This window comes from Rattus norvegicus, chromosome 2, assembly GCF_021556685.1.
Source record: "Rattus norvegicus strain SHRSP/BbbUtx chromosome 2, alternate assembly SHRSP_T2T, whole genome shotgun sequence".
Classification (NCBI taxonomy): Eukaryota; Metazoa; Chordata; class Mammalia; order Rodentia; family Muridae; genus Rattus; species Rattus norvegicus.
In genome coordinates, this window is record NC_141535.1 from 139921626 (window position 1) to 139938828 (window position 17203).

Here is a 17203-nt window from a genome sequence, read left to right on the forward strand (position 1 = left end):
CTCTGGGTGTAGTGCTGGATGGTGTGGGAGGTCAGCGAAGGAAACTGGCATATTCTTCTTAGAGAATCACCTTCTTCCTCAATAAAGCCAAGCTTCCCTTCATCCTGTAGCAAAAGCTACCAAATCCTTCACTTTATGCTGTTTTTCTCCACAGCTCCCATCACATGTAACACACTATATATTTTACTCAATCACATCATTATCTGTGCTCCAGCATACACACTCACTTTGGCCGAGCATCTAGGGAAAGACTCTTATTTTGTTCCAGCATTTGAAGAACAAGGGAAGTCTAAAATGAAGATTTACCTTTGAACCTCAGTGGGAGTGATAGAAACTCTTGTCCCACCAGGCAGCTTCTCTCATCCAACAGTTCATTTGATAAGAATGAGCTTCTCAGCATGCAAAATGTGCACTGGATAGACCGATTTCCTGTGGCATGCACAGGGAGTATGAATCAGATTTACCACAGAGGAAGGGAAACAAGACAAGAAAGGGGCATTGAGAGTCAGGCTAAAGAAAGAGCTCATGGTGAACAGTGAGCCTCTTAGCTGGTCCTTAAAGACAATGGATCAAGAGGAAAAGGGATGTGCCTGCCATGGGATGTGCCGCTCTGTGGGGTGGAGTCCTATGCTTAAAAATGGGAGAAATGAGCTGAGCACAGCTTTCATCATCCCCTGCTTCTTGACTGCAGATGCACTATGGCCAGCTGCCTCAGGCTGCCATGACTCCCACACCAAGATGGTCGTACCTTTGAACTATGAGCCAAAACAAATGCTTTCTCCTTTGACTTGCTCTTGTTGGAGTGGGGGACAAGTAGCTAATATAAGACACATTTAAGAACTCTAACAGAAACATATTTCCAGCCTAGTCTTCAAGTCACTCCCAAAAAATGCTATAAAGTTATGGCATGTGTAAACCTCTGTAAATAGGCATGCAAACAAAGAAGATTATTCTCATGGACAGGATGGTCACAATAAAACAGATGCCAAGTGTGTAAGAGTTTAAGGATAAATGAATAAAGATACTTTCCTGTGAATATAAGACCTTCATGAGCTGGGAAAGACTGTCCAACAGTGAAGGCTTTACTTTGACTCAGAATCCAATCTTTATAATTCACACCACATTTCTCAGTCCCCAAGTAGTCATACACACCACTCAAATATTCTTCCCAGATTGAACAAATTTGAGCCTAGAGATAAACAAGAAATAACTTTATAGCCCACAACATTTAGACTATTCTTTCTAGTGGATTAAAGGTGAGTTAAAGGGCCAAATAATCGGTCACTTTCTACATTAGCCTAAATTTAACAAATTAAGTCTCTGATATTTAATTCTCACAGACTATAATTTTTATTAAATATTTAATATCTACTCAATAAACATTTCAGGGTATGGCTCATAGCCATTTAACATAACATGGTCTCCACTTCCTATAGAAGCTTCCTTTTATTTTAACATTTGTTTCAACATGTAACTAAATATAAGTATGTTCAGTTCCTAAGAACACCATCCAAACTGGGCTAGAGAAAATACCTTTCTTCATGAGTGCTTAGAAATGATTAAAAATTGATTTTTCAGAATTTGAACCACAGCACATTTTTTTTACTCTTTGGGGACTATACCATAAATACTAGGGAAAATTTATTAAAGTCAGCTTACTTGTATTTCAAAAGAATGTTGATAGCAGAAAACCAAAATTATTGTTTAGTGAGAAACGCATTCTGCCAATATCACTAAAATATTGTCAATATTTCTATAGTCTCAAGTCTCCTTCTATCATGAGGAAGTCATTTATCTGATAAACATCATTCAACAAAATCAGAGCTATGACACTGATTAAGGAAGGGAGCAGTGTAAGAAGTTCTAACAATGTTTATCAGTTGATCACTGTCCGATGGGCACTACCATGTGAAAGATCAGCTCCCCGTTCTAGCAGATAAGCATAGAATTATAAAAGAAATGTTGAGATAAACTGAACCCACCTTGAACATGACATGGACCAACTACTCAATGAAGGTGTCTGCCAAGAGCTAATCTTGCCCAGGCTGAATCGTGAAAATAGCTAAATTTTCCAGGTAATGAATAGAAATATTTGTCAGAATAAAACACTTAAAACGATGACAAAGGGGAGCTCAGAGACGAACGTTTGAGCAACTGCCTGAAGCTCAGTGAATCTGAAGCACAGATTTACCGGAAAGAATAAGAAAGAGCAAACACTCCATCACACACTTGGTTGTAAGAGCTCCGAGTGTCACGGCAATGGAACAAGAGCTTTGTATTCCACTTCAAGAATTATGAAAATGAATGTGGAAATCCCAATGGATGGGTCTTCGTCCCTATTTCTCCAAGAACCTTTGCTCTAGGGGATAACATTAAAATCGAAACAGTTATATATTCGACGTAAGTATTCAAGGGCCCAACGTAAGCTTGTTGAAGAGTGTTACAGAAATGCTCTTGATTTTCCTTCCCTTGTCTCTCACTATGAAACTGAAAGAAGGATTGGGGATAAAGCTTCAACTCCCCTCTGTACCTTGGCTCCACCCACCTGCTTACTCTTGTCTTCCAAAGAAGAGAATTATGTAGCTAAAGACACAAGGAAGGCCCTCAAAGCCATTGAGTCTTGACTTTTGAAGAATAGACCTGTCCCCAAGATGAGCTTGCTACCTTCCTTCCATCTGGAGTAGTTAAGACCACAGTTCAAGTCAGGAACAGTGTCACTCAGACGACATCTCAGCTGTAGGAGGTTGCAAGTTTGAGGCCAGATCCTGACAAAAATACAGTATGATGTGATGGGATATAAGAGAGAAGAGGGGAAAGAAAAGAAAATAAGGATCCTGACTTTTAGAGATCAGAGTTCTAAGTCTTCTTTTGTGACAGATATTGACAGGCCCACATCTTGCCCAAGGTGAGTCACCAGTTGCCTTTTCCAGTGCTGTACATTGAAAGGTACAGGCTGTCTTTCTGGTGAGGTCATGAGTCCGACCTGAGTGGTGAATTAGGAAAACTTGTTTTGACTACAAAACCATGCTTCACTCTGCAGTACAGTTTTACCCGTAGTAAAAAGAGCATCTCAATCTTTATAAGAATACCAGGGCTGATTATTGGTTTGTCCCCAAGCATAGCAGAAGTCACAGAAACAGCCAGAAGAGAAAGTTCATGAGATTATATAGATGGCTAAAGGTGGGTACACTTAAAAAAGATTTATTTTATGTTTTACGTGTATGAGTATTTCACCTTCTTGTAGACATATGTACACATGTATGTAGTAACTATGAAGGCCAGCATAAGGCATCAGATTGTTTGGAACTAGAAGTATAGATGATTATAAGCTGCCATGTGAGTGCTGGGATCATACCCAAGTCCTCAGCAAGAGCACTAAGTGCTGACAACAGCTGAGCCATCCCCTGAAGGTAGATCTTAAGAGAAAAGGAAGTCAAAGGTGACCCATGGGTACAACTGTGTCTCAACGTCACTACCATGCCTATTTGCAGAGAGTTCAAGCTCAACAAAAAGAGCATTAATTGCTCCAGCTACAAGAAGAAAGAAATTTCCTCTAACAAGGAATGTTTGACCAAAGTGGGTGCAGGCAGAAATAGCTGGCAGTGCCAGGGCATCCATTTTCAACTCACAGTACCAACAGAGGGCAAGAAGTGCCCCCTCCAGACTGTTTGCTTTCTGTCCACCTTTCATCCCCAGGCTGCTAGCAGCACCCTGATCAGGAAGAGTTTGCTTCAAACCACAAAGACCAGACTTCCCCACAGGTGGGCTAAAATGTGGCATCTTTTCAAATTAGAAATTCATCCAAAATGACTCATATTTCTAAGAAAAGTAATGTTAAGGCACTAAATGACACAGGACACACACAAAGTACTTGTTATTTAAAGTAAAATTGAGTGGGTGTCATTGGCCTCTCCCACTGAGCCTGGATGTATAAGGCAGCCCATTTCTCCCTTTTCAACCGCAAGTACTTGAAATCCTGGACCTAAAAGCCAATGTTCCATCTCCTTTGATTAATACTTTTCTAGCTCCCTCTGGGCCCATGTTCTCATGCTGTGGAATTCAAAACTAGTCGAAGAAAATTTGTGCTGTAGATTGCAAATTTCTCTGATAGCTGGCTGACTGCATTGTTTTTTGTTTTCATTTGTTTGTTTCTAATAACATTGAAAATTAAGGAAATGTCATAAAATATATGAAAATATCAATGAAGCATTTTGGTAAAATTTAGGACTTCATCATGTTATCCTTATTCACCCCAAGTAATAAGACTTTTAATGTAAAAAAAAATGTAGAGGCCTATATAAAAACAGAAACTAAATATCCCTGATATATTTAATATTAATAATAATAAGACATATGAATTTTGATTATGATTTTGGTCAAAAGATATTAACATAGTCTATCATGCCATATAGTCTGAGTGTTGTTTATTTTCAAGAGGTTTTTCTGAATACTTCTTGATGCTCGTAACATAAACACACACACACACACTTCCACATAGTCTATTTTTCATGGTTTTTTACACATATAAACATTTTTAAGTTCATTGTCCCTGAAAGAGAAGAGACAGAAAGTGATTATTTTACTTTCATTTCTCAATGAAGAGGCATCACCAACTTGACACAAAGTTTCTCTGTCAGCAGAGACCACGTGAATGAATGAATCAATCAATCAATCAATCAACCAATGGAAGAAAAGTAGTTTTCAGACTGAACGTAAAAGTGTAACTTCCTTTTAATGAGCAAGGATTCTACTTTTAAGGAAAGAAAGAAAATATACAACCAGAGACAGCCACCATTCTAAAGCTGTTCCTTAATTTACTTACACAAATGCATGTGCATGCGTACACACAGAAAGAGAAATCTAATCCCAACTATACTGTCCATTAATCAAAGTTAATTGTGGCTTAAAAAACCCTATAAATAGATAGCCAAGACTATTATCAATTCTGTTTTATAGACTTGAATACATCGTTCCTTGTATCGATTATTTCAAATAAAACAATTGTCAATCAAGATTTTCTGGAGTTTAGACAGGGGGACTACATGGTTTTGCAGAAAAACACACATTCCACTTCCTAATAGTACATTCATGTGTAAAACTCAATCCCAGACTAAAACATACTCAATCCAATAGACCCTGAGTGGTGGAGAGTGTTGAGTTTACAAATTGAATAAGTAGTAATAAACTACACCATTATCTGAATCTCTCTCTCTCTCTCTCTCTCTCTCTCTCTCTCTCTCTCTCTCTCTCTCTTTGTGTGTGTGTGTGTGTGTGTGTGTGTGCACGCACGTGTGTATTGTGCATGTGTGCATGTATGGATAAGCAAGAGGACAACCTCAGGTGTCATCAGAAAGAAGACTGTCTACCTCCTTTGAGATAGTGTCCCTCATTGGCCTGGAGCTTACCAACTAAGCCAGACAGACTGTCCTGGCAACTTCAAGGATAATCTCACCTGTTCTTCCCCAGTATTGGAATTACAAACACACCACCAGTCCCATATTTTTATATGCATTCTCAGAGTTGATCTCAGGGCCTGCAAGACAAGCATGTTACTGACCCAGCCATCCCTCTAGCCAAACTTTTATCTTTAATTAATCTATTTCAGACAGATTGTTGGGCCTAGATTCATAGGTCTGCCAGGGTCCAGTCTTTGACCCTAACAGTGAAATCTTGTCTCAAAACCAGCAACAAATGGTTACAACCTGATTATCAATTACTTAACAAGAAGGGCCTTGCCTCTGGAACATTTGATCATGTCCTTTATTTGCTGTCAACTTTAGCAACTGCCTCTTTATTCCCTGTAGGTCATGATGAAGCTCAATAGCATGAATCATACATACTAAGCACATTGTATTAATTTGACCCAGCATGCTATTTCTTCACTTGGAGATTCACTCGATTTTTAATTTTCTGTGTGTAGCACAAAAACTACTCACTGGGGACATGTTGTTCCAACTTTTCTTCTGCTGACCTTTTGTCTTATTTGAGAAGCTCAATAGGCAGCAAAAGACAGAAATTTGACAATCCAAATGATGGTGCCTGTATCTGTAACTCGGGAGGGAATCCTTTTCAGGTCCAAAATGAAGACATTGTGTTCCTTATCAGTAACACTTCATCATGATGCTCAATGGGTCATTCAAATTGATACTAGGGTGCTGCAAAGAGACAAGTCTGCTGTGTTCCTTTCTTCTTCTGTTTCATATAGAATAACTCCCTGACTTAGGTTTCTATTACTGTGATAAAACGCCATGACCAAAAGGAAAGAATTTATTTCATTTTTTATATCCAGATAACACTTTATCACTGAGGGAAGCCAAAAAAGGAACTCAAGGCAGGAACCTGGAGGCAAGAACTGAAGCAGAGGCTATGGAGGAACACTGTGTGCTCCTCATGGCTTGCTCAGCCTGCTTTCTTGTACACACCAGGACTACATGCCTAGCATGGCACCACCCACAGTGGACTGGGTCCTCCTCTAACAAGAATCCATTAATCAATGATCCATTGATCAACAAGATGCCTCACATATTTGCCTACAAGCAATCTAATGGAGGTATTTTCTCAATTCATTTTCCTCTTCCCAGACAACTCTATGTAATATCAGATTGACAAGAGACTAACTTGGAAACTACCCAAAGAAATTAGACCTTGTTCTGCTCATAAATCTTTGAAAAGAACAATCATCTTTTCATAGCTGGAAGAGTAAAGCCATATAAATGTGATATGTGTTTGTGTGTGTGTGCTCATATGTCTGCAGGCATACATGTGTCTGCATGCATGTGAAAGTTTATGGTTGTAACACTTTCTTCTACTAAACATACAGATGGCTAATTTGGCTAGCCTATCTAGCCAGCTTGCCCCAGGGATCCCCTATTTCTATCTCCCAAGCACTGGGATTATAAATATGCTGCAATCCTCCCCCAGAGTTTCTCTCAGTGATGGAGATCCAAAGTCAGTACTCATCCTTGCATAGCTATTTTTGCAAAAACAGCATCAGCACTATGTGGATGTGAATTTGGGGTGAAATTTTTCATACCAACTCTGAAAATATGATAAGAGAATCAGAGGCACAGAAAAGGGAACAAATTGGTAAGACATCTGGGGTGGAACCTCCTTGGCATAGTCATGCCCCAACAAGCAAGACCACAGAACATGTCAAAGCTGAAGCTGGCTTTAGAGATATTCCATATCTGCTCTTTCATTGATGGCCCCATAAATAAAACTATCCAATGATCAACTACCACACAGTCTCATGAAGAACACTTGGGGGACACATTCAACTTTTAGAACACCATATCTCAGAGTAGTTTAGCTGGGTATAGAATTTCAGGTTACAAGGGTGCTTTCTATAATCAACTTAGATCCTTTTCCCATAGCTTATATTACTTTGGTTCTGCAGTGTGAGCCATCTTGACTCCTGTCCTTTTGCTACATGTTTGTTGTTTTAAATCCCTGCAAGTATTTAAAATCTCTTTCTCTTGGTTGTGTGTGTGTGTGTGTGTGTGTGTGTGTGTGTGTGTGTGTGTGTGTGGTGTGTGTGCTTAAAAGCTCACCCTGAGGGGTTGGGGATTTAGCTCAGTGGTAGAGTGCAAGGCCCTGGGTTTGGTCCCCAGCTCCGGAAAAAAAGAAAAAAAAAAGCTCACCCTGAGAAAGGCTTGGGGCTACACTGGGATCCCAAACACCCAGTGTGTTTGCTGATTGTTTAATATATACTTTCTTTTTTTTTCTCATTCCAAAGCATATGTAAGCAGAATGATAATAAAGTATTGAAATAAAAATGATATTTAATTTTTTATTATATTTCTTTTTATTTATTTATTTTTATTGGATATTTTATGTATTTACATTTCAAATGTTATCCCTTCCCCCCCTCCCATAACCTATCTCCCCTTCCCCTACTTCTATGAAGATGTTCCCACTCCCACCCACCCACTCCCACCTCAACACCCTGGGATTCCCCTATACTGGGGAAACACATGACAGGACCAAGGGCTTCTCCTCCTATTGATGCCAGACAATCCTCTGCTACATATGTGGCTGGAGCCATGGGTCCCTCCATGTGTACTCTTTGGTTGGTGGTTTAGTCCTCAAGAGCTCTGGGAAATCTGGTTGGTTGATATTGTTGTTCTTCCTATGGGGTTGCAAAGCATGTCAGCTCCTTCAGTCCTTTCTCTAACTCCTCCATAGGGGTCCCCATGCTCAGTTGGATAGTTAGCTGCAAGCATCCTCATCTGTATTAATAAGGCTCTGGCACACCCTCTCAGATATCTTAAAGAAATGTTCAACATCCTTAGTCATCAGGGAAATGCAAATCAAAGCAACCCTGAGATTCTACCTCATGCCAGTCAGAATGGCTAAGATCAAGAACTCAGGTGACAGAAGATACTGGTGAGAATGTGGAGAAAGAGGAGCACTCCTCCATTATTGAGACATCCATATCAGGTTCCTGTCAGCAAGTACTTCTTGGCATCAGCAATAGTGACAAGGTTTGGTGGCTGCATATAGGATGGATCCTCAGGTGGGGCAGTCTTTGGATGGTCTTTCCTTCAGTCTCTGTCTCTGTATGTCCTTTCATGAGTATTTTGTCCCCACTTCTAAAGACTAAAGCATCCACACTTTGTTCTCCCTTCTTTTTGAGCTTCGTGTGGTTTATGAATTGTATCTTGGCTATTCTGAGCTTTGGGACTAATATTCATTTATTAATGAGTGCATATCATGTGTGTGTATTCTTTTGTAATTGGGTTATCTCACTCAGGATGATGTTTTCTAGTTCTATCCATTTGCCTAAGAATTTCATGAAGTCACTGTTTTTAATAGCTGGATAGTATTCCATTGTGTAAATGTATCACATTTTCTGTATCCATTCCTCTGTTGAGGGACATCTGGGTTGTTTCCAGCTTCTGGATATTGTAAATAAGGCTGCTATGAACATAGTGGAGCATGTGTCCTTATTATATGTTGGAGCATCTTTTGGGTATATGCCCAGGAGTGGTATAACTGGGTCCTCAGGCAGTACTATGTCCAATTTTCTGAGTAATTTCCAGACTGATTTCCAGAGTGGTTGTACCAGCTTGCAATCCCACCAATAATGGAGTAGTATTCTTTCTCCACATCCTCACCAGCATCTGCCATCACCTGAGTTTTTGATCATTTTGACTGATATGAGGTAGAATCTCAGGGTTGTTTTGATTTGCATTTCCTTTATGACTAGTGATGTTGAACATTCCTTTAGGTACTACCCAGCCATTCAATATTCCTCAGTTGAGAATTCTTTGTTTAGCTCTGTATCCCATTTTTAATAGAATTATTTGGTTCTCTGGAATCTAAATTCTTGAGTTCTTTGTATATATTAGATTTTAGCCCTCTTCAGATGTAAGATTGGTAAAGATCTTTTCCTATTCTGTTGGTTGCTGTTTGGCCCTATTGACAGTGTCTTTTGCGTTACAGAAGCTTTGTAATTTATAAGGTTCCATTTGTTGACTCTTGATCTTAGAGCCATTGGTGTTCTGTTCAAGAAATTTTCCCCTGTGCCCCTGTGTTCAAGGTTCTTCCCCACTTTCTCTTCTATTAGATTCAGTGTATCTGATTTGATGTGGAGGTCCTTGATCCACTTGGACTTGAGCTTTGTACATGGTGATAAGAATGGATCGATTTGGTTTTTACCGGAAGTCCCACACCCGCGGATCCCGGCCCGCAGCAGCTCTCTGCTCCCAAACCCCGTGGGAGAGAGACCTCACCACCTGATCAGGTGGGCACTCCTGAGGCTGCAGAGCGGAGGAGACCACCAACACTGCCCACCCCTGCCCACATCCCTGGCCCAAGAGGCAACTGTATAAGGCCTCTGGGTTCCCGTAGGGGAGGGCCCAGGAGCGGCAGGATCCCTGCGCCTGAGACACCGCCGGAACCTGAAGGAAACAGACCGGATAAACAGTTCTCTGCACCCAAATCCCGTGGGAGGGAGAGCTAAACCTTCAGAGAGGCAGACACGCCTGGGAAACCAGAAGACACTGCACTCTGTGCACATCCAGACGCCAGAGGAAAACACCAAACGTCATCTGGAACCCTGGTGCACGGAGGCTCCCGGAAAGAGCGGCGCAGATCTTCCCAGTTGCTGCCGCCGCGGAGAGGACTTAGGCAGTACCCCACGAGCAAACTTGAGCCTTGGAACCACAGGTAGGACCAACTTTTCCCCTGCAAGAAACCTGCCTGGTGAACTCAAGACACAGGCCCACAGGAACAGCTGAAGACCTGTAGAGAGGAAAAACTACACGCCCGAAAGCAGAACACTCTGTCCCCATAACTGGCTGAAAGAAAACAGGAAAACAGGTCTACAGCACTCCTGACACACAGGCTTATACGACAGTCTAGCCACGGTCAGAAATAGCAGAACAAAGTAACATTAGAGATAATCTGATGGCGAGAGGCAAGCGCAGGAACCCAAGCAACAGAAACCAAGACTACATGCCATCATCGGAGCCCAATTCTCCCACCAAAGCAAACACGGAATATCCAAACACACCAGAAAACCAAGATCTAGTTTCAAAATCATATTTGATCATGATGCTGGAGGACTTCAAGAAAGACATAAAGAACTCCCTTAGAGAACAAGTAGAAGCCTACAGAGAGGAATCGCAAAAATGCCTGAAAGAATTCCAGGAAAACACAATCAAACAGTTGAAGGAATTAAAAATGGAAATAGAAGCAATCAAGAAAGAACACATGGAAACAACCCTGGATATAGAAAACCAAAAGAAGAGACAAGGAGCTGTAGATACAAGCTTCACCAACAGAATACAAGAGATGGAAGAGAGAATCTCGGGAGCAGAAGATTCCATAGAAATCATTGACTCAGCTGTCAAAGATAATGTAAAGCGGGAAAAAGCTACTGGTCCAAAACATACAGGAAATCCAGGACTCAATGAGAAGATCAAACCTAAGGATAATAGGTATAGAAGAGAGTGAAGACTCCCAGCTCAAAGGACCAGTAAATATCTTCAACAAAATCATAGAAGAAAACTTCCCTAACCTAAAAAAAGAGATACCCATAGGCATACAAGAAGCCTACAGAACTCCAAATAGATTGGACCAGAAAAGAAACACCTCCCGTCACATAACTGTCAAAACACCAAACGCACAAAATAAAGAAAGAATATTAAAAGCAGTAAGGGAAAAAGGTCAAGTAACATATAAAGGCAGACCTATCAGAATCACACCAGACTTTTCGCCAGAAACTATGAAGGCCAGAAGATCCTGGACAGATGTCATACAGACCCTAAGAGAACACAAATGCCAGCCCAGGTTACTGTATCCTGCAAAACTCTCAATTAACATAGATGGGGAAACCAAGATATTCCATGACAAAACCAAATTTACACAATATCTTTCTACAAATCCAGCACTACAAAGGATAATAAATGGTAAAGCCCAACATAAGGAGGCAAGCTATACCCTAGAAGAAGCAAGAAACTAATCGTCTTGGCAACAAAACAAAGAGAGTGAAAGCACACAAACATAACCTCACATCCAAATATGAATATAACGGGAAGCAATAATCACTATTCCTTAATATCTCTCAACATCAATGGCCTCAACTCCCCAATAAAAAGACATAGATTAACAAACTGGATACGCAACGAGGACCCTGCATTCTGCTGCCTACAGGAAACACACCTCAGAGACAAAGACAGACACTACCTCAGAGTGAAAGGCTGGAAAACAACTTTCCAAGCAAATGGTCAGAAGAAGCAAGCTGGAGTAGCCATTCTAATATCAAATAAAATCAATTTTCAAGTAAAAGTCATCAAAAAAGATAAGGAAGGACACTTCATATTCATCAAAGGAAAAATCCACCAAGATGAACTCTCAATCCTCATCTTCGATTGGTTTATATACAAGTGTGCAATTTCTAGGCTTGAAAGTAAAATGATGCTATCTGGTGCTGGATAGAGGAGCCTTATTTTTTATTATGGCAGCTTGCTATTTTTGTAACATGGTGATTTGGTTGAACACAATAAAGCACAGTAGTAACTGATCTCCCCCTCTTCCTGGATGAGTGAGGAGATGATTAAATGTTGATGTCAGCATCCATGAGCATATTCAGATGAGCTTCTGCTTCTGTTGAAAAGGATGCTGTGTTTGATTGTGGTCCGAAGTTTTGAAGCACTACTTGGCATCTCCTTCCTTGGAGGTCTCACTGTTTAAACATAACAGATTTGATAGCTTGTTGGTAAGGTGAGGTCCAGCTTGTCTCCACTAGGTCATCTTCATGTGAATCCGGTGGTTATACGGTTTTGTTCTAGGGATATTTCATTTTTTTAATAACGGTTTTAGCTGACATTCATGGAGAGAATGAATCCTTAGAAGTGTGCCACTAGTGAAAGGAAATCCTGTCTAGAGTATGCTTCTTTACAAAGCTGTGTCACACCATCCTTTGGGCCCTCTGCTGGAAAAGTAGAATCAAGTCTCAAATAATGCCTTTTAAATTGTATCCTCTAGTATTATAGATGTAGGACAGTACTGTATCATACCTCTGTGGATGTAAAATAGCTTGTACCTGCTTTATGATACGTAGTAGTGACCGTGCTTTATCAGAGCTGTTTTTAATGATGTTGCTCAGAATGTTTTCTTTCCAGATGATGATTGAGAAGCTAATTTTAAAAAAAAATGGTGCCAGGTACCACAAGAGTAACAGAACTGTGCTGTTTTCTCGGGTTTTGTTTCTTTACTTTTTTTTTTAATGGAGTGTGCTGGATGTCTCTACAGTTTTGTTCAGATGACTGCAGAACCTGGAAAAGCTGTTGCTGCTGTTGATGCATAACACACTGCTATTATTGGTCTTTTTATATAAATATAAATATATATATATACAGATATATAATTTGAATTTTTTGAAACTTTACCTGTGCTGTCAACTTTCGAAAAAAGTATCCCCGTTTACTGTGTTGAGTTGGCACTGTACAGAAATTAACAGCCATATTGGTCTAGAAATGTTGAACTTAAGTTTTTTCCATTTGTACAGGGGTAACACACTGTATTAAATATGTAAGGTCTTATATACGTGGGTTTGATTACAAAAACTAATAAAGTATTCTCTAAATTAAAAAAAAGATCATATATGGTTTGGAAATAAAAAAAAAAAGAATGGATCGATTTGCATTATTCTGCATGCTGACCTCCAGTTGAACCAGCACATTTGTTGAAAATGCTGTCTTTTGTCCACTGGATGTTTTTAGCTCCTTTGTTAAATATCAAGTGACCATAGCTATGTGGGTTCATTTCTGCATCTTCAATTCTATTTCATTGTTTTACCTGCCTGTCTCTGTACCAATACTGTGCAGGTTTTATCACTAATGCTCTGTAATATAACTTGGCTTAAACCAATGTCTGAGTTGTCTTCTCTTGTTGATACCCAACAACAGTATCCCAGAATTCTTGAGTACTCTGATCATACTTGCCTCATTCTCAATGATGCTTGAATATAATATTTCATTGCCCCATCCCTGTCTTCAGCTTACACTTTACACTATGTTCTGTACTTGGGTCAGTGAGATTTTTCATTCTCGTGGTGGTTTTTTTTTTTAATTTTTCAATTTCTTTGCTGAGTCTTGCTTCTGTGTTGCTGACTGTTATTTTCATCAATTGTTAATTTTCTCACCCAGTTTGCTCATTTTCACTCTGCATTATTGACTTTGTTCTTCTCCCAGCCTTGAACCAATTCATCTGCTTGCTTATGTCCTTTTTGAAATCACTGATCATGTTTCCAGAATATCATTGGATTCTTCATCTGGTGTGTTACCTATTTCAGTGTCTTCGAGCTCAGCAGTGCCGAGCTTTGGGCTTTAGAGAACTGTGTTTATCTCCATGCTTCGCCTCACAGTTGTGTAGCAACTGGCTTGGGTGTGTCTTCCCAGCTTATGGACAATCTTAGAAGTATCCACCTATTCTTCCTTAAGACTCAATCCCCAGAATACCGAGGAAGAAGAAAGCAAGTTGAATGGCTGTAGCAGCATCAACATCAAACCATCTTGAAGCTTCTGCCCTCCCCATCCCTCCTCCCTGAACTGCTTAGCTCCCTTGTCTGCTCGGCATGTCTTTTTGAGTATTCTTGTGTTTTATTACTTTCTGCCTTGGTTTCCAACATTCCTCTTCCATTTCTGTCTCTAGGATAAAAGCTACGTTCTCGCATTCTGGTTCTCTTTTTCATCAGCTCCCACAGAAGCAGCCTGTAATGTGCTGTTTCACTGGAAGTCAAACACTTAATGTTGCTTCAAAAAGTTCTTCTCCTGTATTGTACACCTTCTAGTCCAAATTTTCAGACACCTTAAAACTTAAGTGTCAACAGAAATTTTATTTTCATCTCATAAAATGGATAGATAATTATATTTATGCTTGTTCCACGTCGATCACAAATGATAGCATCATAGTGTTCAGTCCCTGCCACTCAGAATCCTCCTTTTAAAAAAATCAACATTTTTTTCATGTACATAAACAGAATAAACTCAAGAAAATCTAAGAACTTAGTGTATAGTTTATAGGTTGATGGCAATATTTAGAAGACTTGTATTTAGAATGCACAGACCCTGGGTTTAATCCTTAGTTTGCAAATGAAAGCTAAAGAGAGGAAAAGAGAGGGGAGGGGGAAATAAAAGGAAAACAACATTCAAGACCTCAGAGGGAGAGTATACATTTAGCATGCAAAGACAGAGTTCAGTCCCAGTACTGCAAAGAAGAAGAGGAGAGGAAGGGGGCAGAAATAGACCCTCTAGTCTATAGACATCAGAGGCACTTCAGTTTTCCCAGCTGACAACAGATTGTTCGGGGAGCTCCAGGGCTTTGGGGAGATAGCTTTATCCTATGATACTCACTGATTGACTAAGAAATGTTAGAGGGTTTGGTGAACCTGAACTCTGTCCTGTATTTGAGAAGTCGTTTGTTCTCTGTTGACTTCCTGTTGAATCTAGGACATCTTGTTCTTGCTATCTGTGGCTGTACATAAAGACTATCTTTGCCTGGTGGGTTTTTGAGCCTCAGAGACTGGCTTGAGTCATCCATTGTCCCTTACAGCTTAACTATAAGTAAAAAAAAAACTGCTTCGGTTTAAAAAATTACATTAAAATAAAAGATATTCTAAAAATGATGTTGGGTGTGGTTTAAGAAGAAGGCTGTCAATTCCACTTAACTTGGCAAGTTCTTTAAAGATTTATTTTTAAGCAAATGGATAACTTTTTTAAGCTCAGAATGTCTCAGTCTGGCAGGCAATCTCCTAATCACTCAGCTCTTCTTAGCCTCACCTCTTTCTTGTGCCACTTGGCATCTATGGTGTTCCTTTGTGTTCTCTCAAGGGGCCCACCCCTCAAGCCATTCTCATGGGGATCTTGCCAACACTGGCTTCCAGCAGACAGCAAGGATTTCTCCAAGGAAGCCACCTTCAATGTCACAGCCTCTATCCTCAACTAGCACTTCAAAATGGCTAGAAGACCCTTCCGTCCATCCCTTGTCATTCTCTTTCCCCTGTTCCTAGATGCCACGCCAATTTTACCACCATTCTCGAACATTGGATGCAATCTCGGGCTTCCTCAAAACAGCGTCTTTCTGTCCTAATTCATTGACTCTCTATGTTGTTGGAATGTGAAGTGTCCACACGTCTTTTTCATATTTATGGCTATTCTTTTTAGGAGATAAACCTATTTTTAAGTAAATAACTGTGAAATGTTTAATGTGCGGATGAGTTAATAAAGTTCAGCTATCTTGTGTAACAAACTGCCGTAGACTGGATGACAAGGATAAATAGCTGAAATTTGCTCTCACGGTGTCAGCGTCTGAAACTATGACCTGCATGGTAGGTTTCTAGTGTGGACACTAGGAGTTTGCAGGTGCCGTCTTCCACCCCTGCATATACATGACACACATCTACCCATATGAGCAAAGCCTACATACACATAAAATAAAAAATTATTTTAACTGTTCAGTGCCATTACAGTGCTATTGGCACTGATGTTTTAGTCTTCACTCTTCCCTGTATTAGAATAAGCTAATAAAATACCTTGTTGTCCTCCACCTGATCATAGATGTAAATAGTCATAAACGCTTACTTTCACTATTCACTCTAAAGTTACAAATTCCCTTTTACCCCTGAGCTCCTAATGAGGGTCCTTTGACTCTGAGAAACACCCCAGGCCACAGGAATATTAGCTCACCATTAATATGGTGTCTCAACTGGAATAGAGTTCAGAGCAAACCTTCCTCCAATACTGCCGCAAAAGAAACTTCTCCAGCCTGTCCTCTTGCTATAGACAATTCGTCCCGAGCATCATGACTGTTTCAAATCAATTGTGTTCACATTTTTGTACACCACAGGACAGTACAGACTCCATGACATCATGGACACTATCATCTTTGCCGTGACAGTATCACAAGCACAAAGTATGTGAAGCCATGAATGTCTGCTGACAACTTAATTAACCAAGCTGCATTTACAGCCTTCTGCCTGTTTTCAATCCTCCCAATAACCTGGGCTGTGGTTTTAAATCTCCAACATACTAGAAAATAATGGCAACCTCGAAGACAGGCCTGACAGATGCGTCAGGTAGCCCAGCACTCTGGAGGAAGGTCAGGAGTTCAAAGTCACCTCTGACTACACAGTGACTTTGAGTCTAGGCTAGGATGCACAGAACCTTGTCTGAGAACAAAAGACAGAAAGGAAAGGGAAAGAGGGGGAACAAAGATTTATATCTCCAATCTTCTCTTCAAAGCCAACACATGTGTTGCTTAACATGAACCAATATTTCATTAACATGGTCCTTTCAGATGCCATATTGCAGATCTTAATTTCATCTCAAGTGAATCTGGGGGAGCGATATACTAGATATTGGCAAGTAAATTGAAGAACAGAAATCATATTTTTGCTGTTTGCAATCATGTGTGCATTTTAAAATGTACAGGTAGAAGTTCTGAAGTGCACCACTGAGTTCTAAAACAAGGTAATGCACAACTTTATGCATTTGGAGTTTATAAGAAAAAATACAGGTCCTCCAATATTCTAGCGTGTATGAAACTCTACACGCAATTCTCAGCACTGCACGAATCCCTCGTAGTGGCAACATTTATAATCTCCACACTCATGAGGTAGAAGTGGGAAAATCTGAAGGTTAAGGCATCCTCGACGGCATAGTAAGTGTGAGACCAGTCCGGGTTTATGAGACCCCGT